General features: G+C 46.6%; 1 long non-coding RNA gene across 1 annotated transcript in view; it reads right to left on the minus strand.

Annotated features, from left to right (window-relative positions):
* LOC138844679 (uncharacterized) overlaps nt 1-8364 on the minus strand; it is a 103749-nt gene extending 95385 nt beyond the window's left edge. Inside the window, exon 1 of the long non-coding RNA XR_011380903.1 lies at nt 7652-8364. This is a non-coding gene — a long non-coding RNA (uncharacterized lncRNA). The remainder of the gene's footprint in view (nt 1-7651) is intronic.
* Nucleotides 8365-18596: the final 10232 nt, after the last annotated feature.

Below are 18596 nucleotides of genomic sequence, written 5' to 3' on the forward strand. Positions count from 1 at the left end.
TGTCTGTTACTGACTCCTTCTGAGCTTCAGTTTTCTCACTGTGAAATGCAGATAATGACAACTAGACTCATTTCATGATGAAACTTCAATACATTGATCCATAAATACTGCTTAGCAGTCATTGCATGAAGTAAATAATCAGTGCCTATTTAAAATCAATGAATATGACTCTTTCTGCCATGTGGATCAGACACTCATCCAACGTGTATCCATACAAGCTCAGATCCTGTGGGTCTCACCTGATTTCTGCCCCACAGTCACTGCAGCGACCAGCTCTTCATTATCTCTGAGCAGCTTTACGCAAACACAGCATGGCAGCATTCTCCACCTCTACTCTGCACAACCCAGCTCCACAAGCACCTGTCTCTTGCATTAGGTTGGCTTCTCCCAGAAGCAGACAGAGATAAGAATATGGAGATGATCTAAGGAACACTAATAGGGAGTAGGAAAGTGAAACAGGATTGAAAAGAAAACCACTAACAGATATGTTATTAAGCAGGTTCTTGGGAGAACAACTGGGTTTTGATCCCACTAATAACCTCTGGGAGAATACACAGCTCATGCTTCCTAGTTGGCTCACCCAAGCAACAAAGAGGCCAGGGTATTTGGCCACCAACTTTCAACTCCTAGGGAGATTAACTCCCTGGCTTGCAGGCCTATTATGTTCCTGTAACCAAGGAAAGTCTTTTTTTTTTTTTTTTTTTTTTTGACAGGCAGAGTGGACAATGAGAGAGAGAGACAGAGAGAAAGGTCTTCCTTCCATTGGTTCACCCCCAAATGGCCACTGCGGCCAGCGCACTGTGCCAATCCGAAGCCAGGAGCCAGGTGCTTCTTCCTGGTCTCCCATGCAGGTGCAGGGCCCAAGCACTTGGGTCATCCCCCACTGCCCTGCTGGGCCACAGCAGAGAGCTGAACTGGAAGAGGAGCAACCGGGACAGAATCCGGCGCCCCAACCGGGGCTAGAACCCGGTGTGCCGGCGCCGCAGGCAGAGGATTAGCCTATTGAGCCGTGGCACCGGCCCCAAGCAGAGAGCTGTAGGTACTGCCCTGGACAGCCAAGGCACACAAAAACATAGAGTCCTGATGGGCATGGGCATAGCACAAAGCATTCCACCTGTGCCTATGGACCCCAGGATTTTGAAAGCCATCACTCTTGGTCCACACATGCAGTCAGGAAACAAAGACAAATTTAGAACATATGGCACAAAGCTTTCAGTTGTTGGTGGGAAAGAAAGGAGCTGGGGAATAAATTCTTCCCCCTTTTGCTCCTCAGGGTGGACTGCCCTGAGACCCAGTTTACACATCTTCTTAGAAAACAGTCTCGTGAGATGGAGGAATTCATCTCACTTAGGGAAGAGCACTCTATAACCCACCTTCAACTCGCCTTTCTTTCCTGCCTTACTCCCCTCAGCTCTCACTTAGGAAAACCAGCCTAACACAAGAGGGTTAATTTCTTACTGAGTCCACAAATTTCCATTGTTGTGCCACCTTCACAGACACTAGATCTTATTTAGGATAATAAGAAGATATCAAGCCTGTGGGCAACTACTGAGAAGATAAGATTTCCACACCATCCAGGAGAAAATATGAAGTCCCAGGGTAGGGGTCCCACCCTCACAAAGGAAAGATAGCTCCGGCAGAGAATGGCCCACAAATGCAAGACCCCTGCTTGCCCCATGAAAGGAAGTAGGAATCACGCAGCAGAGGCTGAAGATTTGCATTTCATGGCTTCCTGGAGTGCAGCATAGCCATCTGATTTTGCTCATAGCAACCTCACAGCACCCCTGTCCAACCAGTGGAAATCAAGAATTAGCAAAGGACAAGTTTCTTAATAAAAAGATAATAAAGAAGCCAACAATGCAGTTAACTCCATGTGTTTCAAGACTAATTCCAGTTTTTTTTTTATATTTTTAACATACGTTTAAGGGAACCTTAAGTGACTTCTTCAATGCAAAATCTGTATCTAACAAAGGAAGCTGTTTTCAGGACATACAATTGTCCTGGATCTGTGGCTGGGAGGCACATCCCTGCCTGCCTTCCGCCTTCTCCTGGCACAGAGATGACACTTCCACTCCAGTTGGGACTGTCCTGCTGCTTCCACACCAGGAAACACTCGCTGCAATATGAATAATACATCACTTTGTTTCTGTGAGGATGCTTGTCACTCTCACTTGCCAAAGTGAGATGAATATTCAGCAGGAATGGTCACCACTGTTGCTGCCACGAGCGGGATGGGTCAGTAATGACCCGTGTGATGTGATTTCAGAATGCTCCCCCTGCCCAGAATTCGACCACAGGAAAGAACTGGAAGCTTGCAGAAGGAGAAATTGGCACTCGCAGAGTATCTGTGCACCAAGTTCTGCACGTTAGGCTCTCCATAGGTTATCCTGGGGGTGGAGTTGTTTTTCTGTGGGGCCCAGGTAGCAAATGTTTTAGGCTTGATGGTGCAAAGGGCCTCTGTCATAATTCCTCTGCCAAGCCAGCACCGAAGCAAACATAGGTAATAAGTACACAAATGGGCTTGGCTGCATTTCCATAAACGTTTATTTTCCAAAACAGGATTTGGCCAGCAGGCCATTGCTGACCACTGGAGGAGCTGACATCACCTTGATAAGCGCTCATGGGTGATAAGCACGGCTCTCCCTTGCACTTTCTCTTCAAGCGCAGACACTCTTGAGAAAAATCACACAGCAAATCCCACACATCTTTGTATGACTTGTATCTGCTATTTCAGAGATGAGGAGTGGGAAAGAAGGGAAAACAACTCTTTGGAATAAATGCAAGGATCAGGAGGTAGAAAAAGAAAACCAGGGAGAGGGAAGATGGGCCAAGATGACAAGCTGTGAGTCAGAGGAGACAGTGGAAGGGTGTAGACTGGGAATGAGGGGAGGGAAGGACTTCAATGATGCACTGCTACAAGTTCACACCATCCCATCTTTAACCAGTGTCCCACCAAGTAAAAGCATAGACTGGGGATTCAACTGTTTTGACATAACTTGCTCTGCTTCTGACAGGTGGTGGGGCCTTGGATACGTTTTCATTCTGGGTGTCCAGTTTCTCCTCTGTCAAGTGGGGATTCATAAGATTAAAGTGAGGGTTAAATGTGAAATTGCACGGAAAAGGTGTGGCAAAGTGAAAGTGCCTGGCATGATGATGTGATCACTCAGTGAAGGCTGACTGGCATTATCGCTGTTACGGAGTTACTGCAACCCAGTGCGAATCCAAGGAAGTATAGGCTATCAGAATGAAAATGCCAACAGCAAACTCGTAAAAGCCCTTACTGGATATTCTATAGCTCCTCTTGCTCTTGCAACTGAGAAACATCAGCGAGTCAGCTAGACTGTCTGGATTAATAATGAATTATAAACAACACACAGCGTATCTGTCCCTTTCATAAACCTGCAATCCATCGATCCCTGTCCCTAGGAAGTCTCCCTCCCTCAGCTTCATACTCTTAAATGTGTTAGGGAGCAGATCACTCTTATTGCAGAGCAAGCTTCTGTGATCAAACCTAAATGCTACAGTTTACGTCCCCGGAAATTTATATCACCCATATGTTCTTGCAGGCTTCCCGAGGCTTGTGTGAAAACACAATAGAGTACAAACTAGACAAAATACAGTGTTCAGGGGCACAGGCTAACTGCTTTCTAATTTTCTCTGTTTGCATGAACCCTGGTGGGACCCTGTTCACAGCTCTTTGGCCCTAAGGGACCAACATATGACAAGAGTATTTAGGACAGGGAATCAAGTTTCCAAGAGACCATGTAGCCACCACCAGAAAAATAGAAAAATGAAGATTGGAAATTGAGTGTTTTCTGGGCTGAAAATGTTCATTTACAGTGTAAACCTGCTGGCCACATCCATCCGCCCACACCTGGGAGGATCCACACATTTTCTGCCTCCTGTGGGAAGGAAGCTTGGACTTGCAGCTTCCCCACCTGCACTGTTCCTGGCTCCTCCCAGTGTCGACATGACTAACAGCAGGGGCTTTCAACCCCAGGTGCACAGAATAGCGCAGGGTTTGGGGCAAGTATTTGGCACAGTGGTTAACATGTTTCTTGGGACACCGCCTCCCATAGAGGAGTTCCTGGATTTGAGTTCTGGCTGCAATTCCAGCCTCTTGCTAATGTGCACCCTGGGAGGCAGCAAGTTTTTGCTTAAGTAATTGAGTCCCTATCACCCAGTAGGACACCTGGGATTTTATCCTAGCCAAACCCTGACTTTTGCTGGCACTGGGAAGTGAACCAGTGGATGGAAGATCTCTCGCTCTCTACCTTTTAAAGAAATAGAAAACTTTTGGGGCCGGCACTGTGGCATAGGGGGAAAAGCCACCGCATCCCATATGGGCACCAGTTTGAGTCCCGGCTGCTCCACTTTTATCCAGATCTCTGCTATGGCCTGGGAAAGCAGTGGAAGATAGCCCAAGTCCTTGGGCCCCTGCATCCGTGTGGGGGACCCAGAGGAAGCTGCTGGCTCCCAGCTTCAGATCAGTGCAGCTCCGGCCATTATGGCTGCTTGGGGAGTGAACCAGTGGACGGAAGACCTCTCTCTCTCTCTCTCTCTCTCTCTCTCTCTCTCTGCCTCTCCTTCTCTCTGTGTAACTCTGACTTTCAAGTAAAATAAATAAATCTTTAAAAAATAAATAAATAAAAAACTTCTGTTAAAAAATAATCTAGGGTGCTTTTTAAAATGCTCAGGGCCTTGTCACTTTTTTAGTTTGAGTAGGACCAGCCATCAGGATAGCTTTTTAACTTTTACTGAAATAAAATACACATCTAGCAAAAGGCAACGTTTTTGCAGTGGGACACATCCTAGTAACTAGCAGACCGTTTGACACACAGAATGTTCACACCACCCAAGATGCCCTCATGCTCCCTTTCAGACAACATTCCTCCCAGGATAATAATCCTGACTTCTAAAAGCATAGACTGTGTCTGTCTTTGTATTTGATATAAATGGAATCAATCACATGGTCTGACTTTTTAGTAATTAAAATTTTAAATTTTAGAACAGTTTTGTACACACTAACAACAGTGTCCCTTGTTGTTAGACTCTTTATTACTGCACTACGTTTACACGTGGGACGTTTCTTCCTGGTTTCCATCACTCAACACTTTACTTAAGAGATATACATATATTACTGTGTGTAGCTGTCGATCTTTCATTCTTACTGCTGAATGGTGCTCCATTGTGTGAATATTCCATGATTATTAATCCATACTACCATTGATGTACATTTGGAGAGTTTCCAGTTTGGAGCTCTTACAAATAGTTCTGCAATAAACATTGTAGTAGGCATCTGTACATTTTAAAAGCTGTCTAGGGATTCTAATGTGCAGCCAGACCTGAAAACCACTGATATAATCCAGACCAACAGTTCATTCCACCTTGCGTTGGAGTCCTATGATTTCGTATCCTTCCATCTTCTTTTCTTTGCACAGTTCTTCTGCTTCCCACAGTGTGTGGTATCATGCTGAAAACAAAGTCTGTTTTAACAAATGCCGGCTTCTTGATTAAATACTTGAATAGGGTTTCGTGTTTCACATCATCCTGTGTTCCAGGTTTGGGGAAGCAGATGCCACAGCACCCACCACTAACATGGCCAGCCCAATCAAAGCCTTATCTCTGGTCCTCACAAGCTGCCCCCTAAACAGGCATCCTTGGAATGCACTTGAAAGCGCAAATCCTGCATACAGGAGGGCAGCACGCACAGCGACTCCACAGCAGCCAAGTGGCTATTTCACGGTCATTTGTCATTCTTCCTTGGTGTATTGATCATTTCTCAACTCTGCTCGCTTTTTCAATAGACATTTTTTTCTTATTGACTATGTGTAGTAGCTCTTTGTATACAAGGAAGTTAACTCCTGCTTATCTGTCATATATGTTGCAGTTATTTTCAGTGTATGACTTCGTATGTAGTGGTTCCTGCCTTTTCCCTCCCTGCCCAGACGATGATCGGTTTTGTGCCTGGCATCGTGAACATCCCATCCTAACCTCCGCAGCACATTAGACCTTGACTCCCACCAGCTGTCCCATTGCTGGGCTTCTGTGTATATTAACTCCCTAGAGCTACTCTAACAAATTGCTATCAACTGGCCTAACACAATAGACACGTATTCATGCAGAGTTCAGAAGACCAGGAATCCAAAAGCAAGGTGCCGGCAGGGTCGGTTCCTTTTGGTGGTTCTGAGGGAGAAACGTCCCCATGCCTCTCTGAGCTTTCAGTGGTTCCCAGCAATCCTTAGTGTTGCCTGGCTTTGGACAGATCACGCCAGTCCCTGCCTGTCTTTATGTCACCTTCATACCTGTCTACCTGGACTTCAATGATGGATGGTTAATTTGGGGTATTAACTTGGCTGGGCAATGCTGCCCAGATATTTGGTCAAACATTACTCTGTTCCTGTGAGGGTCTTTTGGATGAGAATAACATCTGTGTCACTGGGCTTTGCATAAAGCAGATGCCCAAGTGAGTGAACCCATCTAATCAGTTGAAGGCCTGAATAGAACAAAAGACTAACGTCTTTTCTTTCTTTCCTTCCTTCCTAGATTTATTTATTTTGCTTTAAAGAGTTACACAGAGAGAGGAGAGGCAGAGAGAGAGAGAGAGGTCTTCCATCCTCTCCCCAACTGAGTGCATTGGCAGGAGCTGTGCCGATCCAAAGCCAGGAGCCAGGAGCCAGGAGCCTCCTCCGGGTCTCCCATGTGGGTGCAGGGGACCAAGCACTTGGGCCATCTTCTACTGCTATCCCAGGCCACAGCAGAGAGCTGGATCAGAAGTGGAGCAGCCAGGACTCAAACTGGCGTCCATATGGGATGCTGGCACTGCAGGCCTGGGTTTTAACCCGCTGCGCCACAGCGCCGACCTTGCAGCTACTCTATGAGTTGCAACACCAGCTCTTCCCTTCCCTGCGTCTCCAGTCTGCCAGCATGCCCTGCAGATTCTGGACTTGCCAGCCTCCTGAGACTATTCCTCAAAACAAATCTACACACGCACGCATCCTGCTGGTGCTGTTTCTAGAAGAACCATGTCTAACATAGGCTGTACGTGTCCTCACCTCGTCCCATAAAGATGCCAGCCATCAGATTTAGGGCCCCTCCTAATTCAAAGATCCTATTTGCAAGTAAGGTCGCATATTGAGCTTTTGAATGGGCATGGATCTGGGCTCTGTGGGCAGATGGAGCTCTGTTTAACCAAGTACACTGCACGATACTTCGGTTTACGGAATTACAGACATGGCTCCAGGGGTTTTGTGGATCCCAGTTCTACTCCTGTTTTTTCACCCATCAAAAATAGGGGCTTCGCACCTCTCCGGCTCCTTACTCCAGCCTGCACCTCCTCCTTAACCAGGCTGGTTCCATGTACGCGACTGTGCTTATTAATTCAACAAACATTTATCTGACTGAGTACTGAGTTTCTAGGGATAAGAGTTCAGTCTCCGGAGCCAGGTGGTCTCGGTGCGAATTCTGCTTTTAGCCTTATTTTGCTGTGAGATCTTGGACTACGTATGTCACTTTTCCCAACCATAGAGGATTATTGTGAACATTACACGACAAAAAAAAAAAAAAAAAAAAAGAAACTCAGAAATGTGCCTGGCAATAAGTGAAATAAATGGTAATTATTTGGGGGTTGTTAAGAAAGAAAAAGACTCACTAGCGGTTTCCGTTGCTCCAGTTCGTTGGCCTCTTAGTTTACGTGTTCCTTGCTTTTTCTCACATCTCTCTCCTCCTCAAACTCCTGCACAGAGAAAGGAAGCCTCCTCCCACACACTCGAGAGTGGCCACGAAAAGTAGCTGAGACCAGAAATGGGCACGCTAGGAACGCCCTCCAGGCCGGTGTGTCCCCCGCTCACCCCGTCCATTTCCTCTCTGTGGCTCCAAGTGGATGGACGCGCCCAATGTGGATTATTTTTTAAGGCGCCTCTTGAGGCGACCTGAAAGCGGAAGTCGAAGAAAGTTCTAGCAGCTTAAGCGAGCGGCGGCAGCCGCTGGTTGGCCGGCGGAGGCTTTGCTGGAGCGGGAACTGCCCATTAAGCCTGGACAAAAAGAAAACGCCAGAAAAGGCACGGAGACTTCGTGGCGGAGTCCACGGGGGAGAAGCCAGTGGGCCGCCGGGCCGGGATGGATGGAGCCCTGGGGAAGAGGCTGGAGGAAAGGGGCTTCCACCAGGCCTACGTGGACCCTGGCCAGTTTCCAGTGGGGAAGAAAGACCAAGATCTCTTCCGGGAGTGGCCGAGGGCCACGCGGGACTGCTGTGGGTGCCTTCGGGAGCCGTGGGACGCCTTCTTGTGCTGCTTCCCGGTGAGGCCTCGGTCCCCAGCCCCAGCACTGAGTTCTCAGGAGTTTGCAGCCGAGAGCTGACGTGGCCCTGTGCTCTTCAAAGGAAAAAATTGCAGGACACCTCCGAAGCCCTCCCAGGCCCGCGGGGAGATTCCCGCCCTCGCCGTATCATCTTTTCTGGTTCTCTCTCTCTCTCTCTCTCTCTCGCACGCAGCTCCCCTCAGTTCTGCTGCCAGTTCCACAGTGACAGTTTTCCCGCTTTCCTGAGTGGGTTCCTGACCACCTCCAGTCTGTTTGCCATTTGGCTCCTTTTTTGGCAGAACAGTCACTGTCCTCAAAAAGTTTTTTAATTTAGTAAAGTTAGTGGGCTTCAAAAACAAAACAAAACAAAACAAAACAAAAACTCCTGCAACAATGAAGTCCCCAAGTGCAGTATAAGTTCTGGCCCATTAGCTTGTCGCTGAAGCCTGTGGAGCCGCCAGACCATGTTTCCCACCTCTTCCTAGCACAGCCCCTCAAACACCCTGCAAGCTGACTGCTCGGCAGTGCGAATCTCAGTGCTTACATTAAGACCTGAGGCTTTTAATTTTTTCACTTGACCTAGAGGTTTCATCTTCCGCCCCTAGTCATTCGTTCCTCCTTCAAGGCCTAGCTCAATTGTTACCACCTCCCAAATATATCTATTTCTCCCCAATCTTAATTTCTGTTTTTCTTCAATTCCACATCACTTTATACTTATTTAAGACTTATTTTAGGGGCTGGCGCTGTGGTGTAGCGGGTAAAGCCACCGCCCGCAGTGCCAGCATCCATGGGCGCCTGTTCCAGTCCCGGCTGCTCCTCTCCCGATCCAGCTCTCTGCTGTGGCCTGGGAAAGCAGTAGAAGATGCCCCATGTCCTTGGGCCCCTGCACCCACATGGGAGACCCGGAGTAAGCTCCTGGCTTCTGATTGGAGCAGCGCCAGCTGTTGTGGCCAGCTAGGGAGTGAACCAGCCAATGGAGGATCTCTCTCCCTCTCTCTTTCTCTCTCTCTCTTTCTGCCTCTCTGTAACTCTGACTTTCAAATAAATAAATAAATCTTAAAAAAAAAACTTGTTTTATTCTATCCCATTTTACAATTACTTGGCTTTGTGTCTAATAAAATAGAAAGTTACTTGAGGCCGAACATGCGTTTCACTTTCCCTCATCTCTCTCTCTCCTGTATTAGGCATGCAGTAGGCAATCAGTAAATGTTTGCAGCCAACAAATGGACCACACAAACCCAGACTGCCACATGTCAGCGTCATGTCTACACTATCAGCACCTCATGTGTGCTTTTTCATTTGTGTCATACTACTTGAAATTAATCTGGAGCACGTTCTGTGACTATTTCTTCTCAATATACCATATCACCCACTTGCGCCCACCGTAAAGGAATCAAATCCCACATACTCTGCTGGGTGGGGCTGAGTCATACCAGCACAGGACTGAAAGCATGAGTTAGCTGCACTGCAGGACTCCAGACTTGTAAATCTCATCTCAGTTCTTGACATTGCTTTTTTTTTTTTTTTTAAGATATATTTTATTTATTTGAAAGAGTTAGAGAGAGAGGTAGAGTGATCATTCCCCAGATGACCGCAATGGCCAGAACTGAGCTGATCTGAAGCCGGGAGTCAGGAACTTCTTCAGCTGTCCCACATGGGTGCAGGGGCCCAAGCACTTGGGCCATCTTCTACTGCTTTCCCAGGCCACAGCAGAGAGCTGGACTGGAAGAGGAGCAGCCGGGACTCGAACTGGCACCCATATGGGATGCCGGCACAGCAGGCTGGGGCTTTAACCCGCTGTGCCACAGCATCAGCCCCAACATTGGCTTTTGTGCCACCATTTCTGTAGAAATATGTTTCCAGCTTATTTAGACTATGGCAAAATCTACCTGTAAATGTCAATCTTCACCTGCCTAATCACATAGGCCAACTGAATTCTTTCTTAACTGAGCAGTGTAAGAATATATAAACATCTGAGACATGACAGAGAATCCCAAAGTGCCTGAGTTCCAACCCCCAAACAAATGGCAATGCACCAGGTAGTACAGCCAAGTGGGTAGATACGTGTCTAACGTCTAAAGTGTAAGAAGACGACTTGCATCTAAATTCATTTTGTCTTTGATGAGAGGTAATGAAGGATTCACTTTAATTACATTCCTGGATTCTTGGTGCAGACAGGTTTAGGACTTCTAGTTGGTAAGCATAGTGAAAGCAGACAGCCTGACTTCTGTCTTTAAACCACTCTCCTCTCTGTAACCAGAGATATCGTTCTGGGGGTCAATGTGGTACAGCAGGTTAAGCCCCTGCCAGCAGGGCCCGCACCCCATATGAGCATGAGTTTGAGTCCTGGCTGCTTCACTTCTGACCCAGCTCCCTATTAATGTGACTGGGAAAGCAGTAGAAGATGGCTCAAGTGCTTGGGTCCCTGCACCCACATGGGAGACCCAGATGGAACTCCAGGATCCTTTCTCCAGCCTAGCTCAGCCATGGCCATTGTGGCCATCTGGGGAGTGGGCCAACAGATGTAAAATTCTCTCTCTCTCCCCCTCCCTCCCTCCCTCTCTCTCCCTTCCTCCCCTTCTCTTCTTCTCTCCCTCCCTCCCTCTCTCTCCCTTCCTCCCCTTCTCCTCTCCCTCGCTCCCTCTTACCTCCTTCCCTCTCTCTCTGTAACTCTGCCTTTCATATAAGTAATACAAATAAATATTTTCCCCAAAGAAACCTTTTATGTAAGGAATACAAACTTAATGCATTTCATAAGTACAACTTTAGGAATATAGTGATTCTTCCCACCATACTCGCCTTCCCACCCACTCTCCCACCCCTCCGCCTCCTCCCTCTCCCATTCCCAGTCCCATTCTCCACTAGGATCCATTTTCGATTAACTTTGTACACAGAAGACCAGCTCTATACTAAGTAAAGATTTCAACAATTTGCATAAAAAAAAAACTGTTCCTCAACAATCAAGACATGTCATTTTGAACTGCTGATTCATATGGGCCATGGCTTCCAATTTTTTATGAGGCCCGAATTTCTTTTTTTAAAAAAGATTTATTTATTTACTTGAAAGTCAGAGTTACACAGAGAGAGAAGGAGAGGCAGAGAGAGAGAGAGAGAGAGATGTCTTCCATCCACTGGTTCGCTCCCCAATTGGCTGCAATGGCCAGAGCTATGCTGATCCGAAGCCCAGAATTAGGAACTTTTTCCAGGTCTCCCACGCGGGTGCAGGGGCCCAAGGACTTGGGCCATCTTCTTCTGCTTTCCCAGGCCATAGCAGAGAGCTGATCAGAAGTGGAGCAGCCGGGACTAGTACCAGCACCCATATGGGATGCCAGCACTGCAGGTGGCAGCTTTACCCGCTACGCCACAGCACCAGCCCCAAGGCCCAAATTTCTTGCAGAGAAGAGGATCTCCATACTCATTAAACAGATCATCACTAGATCCCTCTGTTGTCATTTGCACAAACACACAAGGGTCCTCTCCTCCCCCCATGCCTTAACTAGTGCTTAACTCATACTATTCCTCTACTTAGACTGCTATGTTCTCTTCTGCAATATATATATACATATATATATATACATACATACATATATTCACTACATCACATTGCAGTGAATCAGAACTAAAAGCTATTGTAGACTTTGGGCAGAAGGAGGATGCGTAGGAGCTAGGAGCATACCACGAGAAAAGTGTTTGTAAAATATGCATGGCCTGCGGGCATGGAAGAGCTTCAATGAAGTCTGGGAACTTATCCTACAATAGCCTCCCGACTTCGCCCTGCTGGTGCCGCCTTGCTTTGCGGTGCAGCTCAGCTCTGCTAGTGATGGAGGCTGAACCGCACATAATGCCTTCAGGGGTTACTCATCATCAGAGCTTAGTCACCAAGGCCTGTTATATTACTTTAGGCAACCAGCTATCCTAATTAGATTCCAAGCTCATCTGATGGCTGTCACTAGCACTTTGCTTACATAAAACAGGACTTTATGAAGCAGCCAGCTTGAATGGATTTTAAAAATTAATCACAAAACATAACACTACTAATTCTTTCATCCTCAAACTTCTGTCGCCCCACCATCCCTGAGCCTTACAATATGTCTTACTCTCACCTTCTCCCTTATCTAATAATGAGTGATCATCTCATCTTTAATGAGTGATAAAATGGTGAAGAAACAGTGAATTATTAGGAAGGTATTGGGGAGTACAATGGTGGTATGCTAAACATAGGTGTTATCTGATACATTTTAAATTTCATTTTGTAAAGATTTATTTACTTATTAGAAAGGCAGAGTTACAGAGAGGGGGAGAGAGAGAGAGAGAGAGAGAGAGATCATCCATCCACTGGTTAACTCCCCAAATGGCCATAACAGCCTTGGCTAGGCAAGGCTGAGTCCAGGACCCTGGGAATCCCTAGGGCTCTCCTGCGTGGTGGCAGGGTCCAAGTACTTGGGCCGTCATCCTCTGCTTCCCCAGGTACATTATTAGCAGGGAACTGGATTGGAAGCAGAGCAGTCACGAATGTCAGTGTGGCAAGCAGCACCTTTACCCTCTATGCCACAACTCTGGCCCTTTTACTTTTTTCTTTTAAGATTTATTTACTTATTTATTTGAAAGAAAGAGCCTCAGAGAGGCAGAGGGAGAGACAGAGAAGTCCTCCATCCGCTGGTTCACTACCCAAATGGCCGCAGTGGCTGGAGCTTCACCAATCTGAAGCCGGGAGCCAGGAGCCTCCTCCAAGTCTCCCACGTGGGTGCAGGGACCCAAGCACTCGGGCCATCCTGCACTGTCCTCCCAGACCATAGCAGAGAGCCAGATTGGAAGCAGAGCAGCCAGGTCTTGAACTGGCACCCACAGGGGATGTCAGCACTGCAGGCAGTGGCCTCACCCGCCACACCACAGCGCTGGCCCCAGCCCTTTTAAAATATTTCTTTTGGGGTCGGCGCTGTAGCATAGTAGGCTAAGTCTCCACCTTCAGCGTCGGCATCCCATGTGGCCACTGATCATGTCCCAGCTGCTCCTCTTCTAGTTCAGCTCTTTGCTATGGGCTGGGAAAGCAGTAGAAGATGGCCCAAGTGCTTGAGCCCCTGCACCTTTGTGGGAGACCTGGAAGAATCTTCTGGCTCCTGGCTTCAGATCGGCCCAGCTCCAGCCTTTGCAGCCATTTGGGGAGTGAACCAGTGGATGGAGGATCTTTTTCTCCCTCTCTCTGTCTCTCCCTCTCTCTATCTGTAGCTCTACCTCTCAAATAAAAAAATCTTATATATATAATATATATTTCCTGTTCCCCTCATTACCTGTTAGCTTTTTAAATGCTTTTTTATCTTTGTTTTTATTTATCTGACATATAGAGCAGCAGCAGAGAAAAAGATCTATTCACTGAATCATTCCTCAAATGCCCATAACAGCTAGAGATGGACCGGCTTGAAACTAAGAACTCAGAACTCTATCTAAGTCTCCTACATGGGTGGCAGCTCCTAACTACTTGAGCCATCATCTGCTGCCTTGCAGGGTGCACATTGGCAAAAAGCTGGATCAGAGGCAGAGGTGGGACTCAAACCTAGGCACTTTGATATGGGAGGTGGGCATCCCAAGCAGTGGCTTAACCACCATGCAACAGCACTCGCCCCTAATAAATTTTTTAAAGATGAACATTGTGCACCTTGATTTTCAGTCAAGTCAAAATATTCTAGTATCAAGGGGCTGGTGCTATGACATAGCAGGTACAGCTGCCGCCTGCAGTGCCAGCATCCCATATGGGCGCTGGTTCGATTCCTGGCTGCTCTACTTCTGATCCAGCTCTCTGCTATGGCCTGGCAAAGAGTGGAAGATGGCCCAAGTCCTTGGGCACCTGTACCTGCGTGGGAGACCTGGAAGAAGCTCCTGACTCCTGGCTTCGGATCAGCACAACTCTGGCTGTTGCGGCCAATTGGGGAGTGAACCAGCAGATGGAAAACTTCTCTTTCTCTCTCTGCCTCTCCTTCCTCTGTGTAACTTTGACTTTCAAATAAATAAATAAATTTTTTTAAAAAACATTCTAATATTAAATCATCTGAATCAAGATGTTGTGTAACACAAGAAGAGAAAAAAATAGTAATTGCTGTGACACCAGCCTATGGGGTAGAAGGACCCTTACTTTTAAGTAAGGATGAATACTTCATGCAGTTTGCATTGTGTGCACAGGGGACCCTTCTACCAAGCCGTAAATGACTTTTCTTTAATGTCGTGTATGTCTTCAGCAGATCCCTTGCACTGGAGTTATGGAGAAGAGCGCACACCAACTTCGGAAAGGTAAGGCTTAAATCTTTACAAATACCAAAGAACGTGGACCATAGCTTCTTTAGAAATGAAGATTTGAAGGTTCTCTTATTTAGAAGTGTTCTCCTTTTAGTATTGGAAGTAGAATCGAGGACTGACTATGGACTTAAAACTAACAGTTGAGTACAGAACATAGTTCCACATTAGTCTTCTAGGAAGCTGAAGTCTATCCAAATATACGTCTGAGAGGCAAGAGCATATTTAGGAATGTAAGCTCACGTGTCTTGATTGGGGAATCAATACTACAGTCCTGTAGCTCAAGACATACAGCCAACAGTTGGCGTTGTGGTTTATTGGCTTATTTATTTTTAAAATGAAACCAGAAAAATAAAACACGCTACGATTTTGTTTCATTGGCCTTCTCCAGTCAACTCCAGGTAACGTATTTAAGAGAATGTCACTCTTTTATAGGCTGCCAATGGTTTTTTCATCAGTAGGCTATTTTAATTCATTATTGATGCCTTTTTTAAAAGATTTATTTATTTGAAAGTCAGAGTTACACAGAGAGAGAAGAAGAGGCAGAGAGAGAGAGATCTTCCATCCGCTGGTTCACTCCCCTATTGGCTGCAACGGCTGGATCTGTGTCCATCCAAAGCCAGGAGCCAAGGGCTTCCTCCAGGTCTCCCATGTGGGTGCAGGGGCCCAAGTACTTGGGCCATCTTCTACTGCTTTCCCAGGCCATAGCAGAGAGCTGAATCAGAAGTGAAGCAGCCGAGACTCGAACCGGCGCCCATGTGGGATGCCGGCACTGCAGGTGGTGGCTTTACCCACCACACCACAGCTCTGGCCCCTATTGATGCTTTTTTTAATGATGCCATTGACTAGCCATAACAGATAATGGCAGAGGATAAAAGGGAAAATATTTAATGAAATCTGAAACATGAATGCTGTGAGTACAGTCACTGCTTGGTTTAATGTGGTTCATTAGATTTTCTTCTGATGCAAGTAAACTAAGCAATATCTTTGTTACCCACAAAAATACCAGGGGAACTGACAGAAATTCTCCATGCACAGCTTGCTCATTTGTCCTGAAATCATTCAGTCTGGCATAAGAATTTAGTCGTGTCTCCAAAGACAGACTCTAATGGTACCCTAACTACTAGCTAACAACCTTGGCCCATTTTCTTAACTTTTTCTGACAAAGTTTCTTTATCTATAAAATAGGAATAATTGTGATACTTCTCTTGTAGCTTGTTACATGAAGTAAATAAGATAATGCATTGGAAGCTAATAAGCACTCAATAAATATTAGCCATGGTATTTATTTTTATTTTTATTTATTTATTTATTTTTTGATAGGCAGAGTGGACAGTGAGAGAGAGAGACAGAGAGAAAGGTCTTCCTTTGCCGTTGGTTCACCCTCCAATGGCCGCCACGGCTGACACGCTGTGGCCGGCGCACCGCGCTGATCCGATCGCAAGAGCCAGGTGCTTCTCCTGGTCTCCCATGGGGTGCAGGGCCCAAGCACTTGGGCCATCCTCCACTGCACTCCCTGGCCACAGCAGAGAGCTGGCCTGGAAGAGGGGCAACCGGGACAGAATCCGGCGCCCCGACCGGGACTAGAACCTGGTGTGCCAGCGCCGCAAGGCGGAGGATTAGCCTAGTGAGCCACGGCGCTGGCCAACCATGGTATTTAGATTGTAGTACAGCAGCCCAACTTGCTAGATATCTGAGACCTTCCCTACCCAGGTGCCTTCCTGATTTTGCCATTGCTTCGTTGATGATTCATGCATGGAAGGCACATTTCTTGATCACTATGTTTCCCACATTCTCTGCTGCGTAGGTGCCCTGTGTTTGATGTTGTCTTAGTCTGCTTGTGCTGTGTATTAGTCAGCTTTTTTGTTACCACAACAAAATACCTAAGGCAACTGACTTTAAAAAGAGAAAAGATTTATTTAGCTCACAGTTTTGGAAGTGCAAATCCAAGATCAGGTGGTCCCATTGGTCTGGGGCTGGGTGAGGGTGGTGGCTGACAATGATGGAGCATGTGCAGAGGAAAGATCACATTGCAAACCAGGAAGTGGAGAGAGAGACTGAGCCTTTTGTGAGAACTATCTCCTGAAGGCATGTCCCCAGTGACCTCAAGGTCTCGACTGGGCCCACCTCCTAAACACCATAGTTGGGTAAAGATTCTACCCTCTTAGCAACATTAACATATGACTTTAGGATTTAAGGTCCTGCAGGAGTTTGAGGGCCAAATCATATTCAAACCATAGCATGCTGCTGTAGCAAAATATCTAATGCTGGGTAATTTTTAGAGCAGAAGTTTATTCTTTTAAAAGTTCTGAAGGCTGGGAACTCCAAGACCAAGACCAGATGCAGTGTCTGATAAGGATTCAATTGGCTTCTGAGATTGAGCCTTGTTGCTAGATGCTCTTAGGGCAGAAGGGACCAATGATGTGTCCTCACAAGGCAGAAGGCAAAAGGGGGAGGGGGGAGGGAAGGCCAGTTAGTAACCTGAAGTCTTTTTAGACAGTGCTAATCCCGTCAATGAAGGTGGAGTCCTCATAATTCAATCACCTCATAAAGGCCCCCACATCCTAACACTATGACATTGGGGTTTCAGGCTCACATATGCATTTTGGAGGGACACATGCATTAAAGTCACAGCGGTTATGCAGTAATGTATAACTCACTAACCTGGACACGCTGGCTTTTCTCGAACCTCTCCTCCTCTCAGCATCTCCACTGGGAAACACAGGAAGCATAATGAGCACCTGGATGAAATTTTAGAAAAAAAAAAAAGAGATTAAGAATCTCCTCAAAAGAAATGGAGCATAATGTAACCTTGCTCCAAACTGCCTCAAACTGAGTCTTAAGATATGATGGAATATGGCAGGATGAACTTCTTGTGGAATATCTTAAGAATCAATTATCTGGGAATTTGTTTCCATTCTCCAGCAAAACCGAACATGAATTATCTTTTCTTCTCCTCTGCCTCAAATCCTACCCGTTACTCAAGATTATTCTGGCCGGCTCCGCGGCTCACTAGGCTAATCCTCCACCTGCGGCACCAGCACCCCAGGTTCTAGTCCCGGTCGGGGCGCCGGATTCTGTCCCGGTTGCTCCTCTTCCAGTCCAGCTCTCTGCTGTGGCCCGGGAGTGCAGTGGAGGATGACCCAGGTGCTTGGGCCCTGCTCCCCATGGGAGACCAGGAGCAAGTACCTGGCTCCTGGCTTCAGATCAGCACAGTGCCGGCCGTAGTGGCCACTTGGAGGGTGAACCAGCAAAAGGAAGACCTTTCTCTCTGTCTCTCTCTCTCTCTCACTGTCTAACTCTGCCTGTCAAAAAAAAAAAAAGGCAAAAAAAGATTATTATGCAAATATTCCATCTAGGAATAAAATGCTCAGATGCCTTATAACTTGATCCTAGCCTGTGCTCATTCCTGTCTTAGTCTAAGGTTATTCAGATGTCATAGTTGCTTTTGACTGTTTAACTTTTCCTGTGGGTTGCCACAGCCCTGATGCCAGAGATGATGCCTTTGTTGCTCTTGCCAGTTCGTTAGACTATGCTCCTTTACATGTTGCGCCGTCCTTACGTCTTGAGCTTGCGCTGATGGCCCCATTTGCTGCGTGAGCAATAATTAGAGACCCAGCTTTACAGTGACTTAGACACAGTGACATTATACTATCACAGCCTCAGAAAGCACCACCTAAACCAAGGAATAATCAATGGGCTGGTTTTTGGTTGTGCAACTAAAAATATATTGCCTGCTTCTAAGCAGAGGGAAACAGTTATAGCCGGAGCTACTATAGCAGCAAGATATGATGTTTAATAATGTGATATTGGAAATCTCATGATGCTATAAAAATAGATTGTCTATTCTTAGCTCCAAACTGGATATGACTTTTCCCACACGAAGAGGTTGCAAGCCTCATCAATAACCACAGCCCTTGAAATTTCAGCTTCTGGCCCAAAACTTACTAATCCTCACCGAGGGAAAGCAGCTGTCCAATCAATCTCTTCTTAGAGCCACAGAGTTAGAAATC

The sequence above is a fragment of the Oryctolagus cuniculus genome, chromosome 12, assembly GCF_964237555.1.
Source record: "Oryctolagus cuniculus chromosome 12, mOryCun1.1, whole genome shotgun sequence".
In the NCBI taxonomy this organism is placed as follows: Eukaryota; Metazoa; Chordata; class Mammalia; order Lagomorpha; family Leporidae; genus Oryctolagus; species Oryctolagus cuniculus.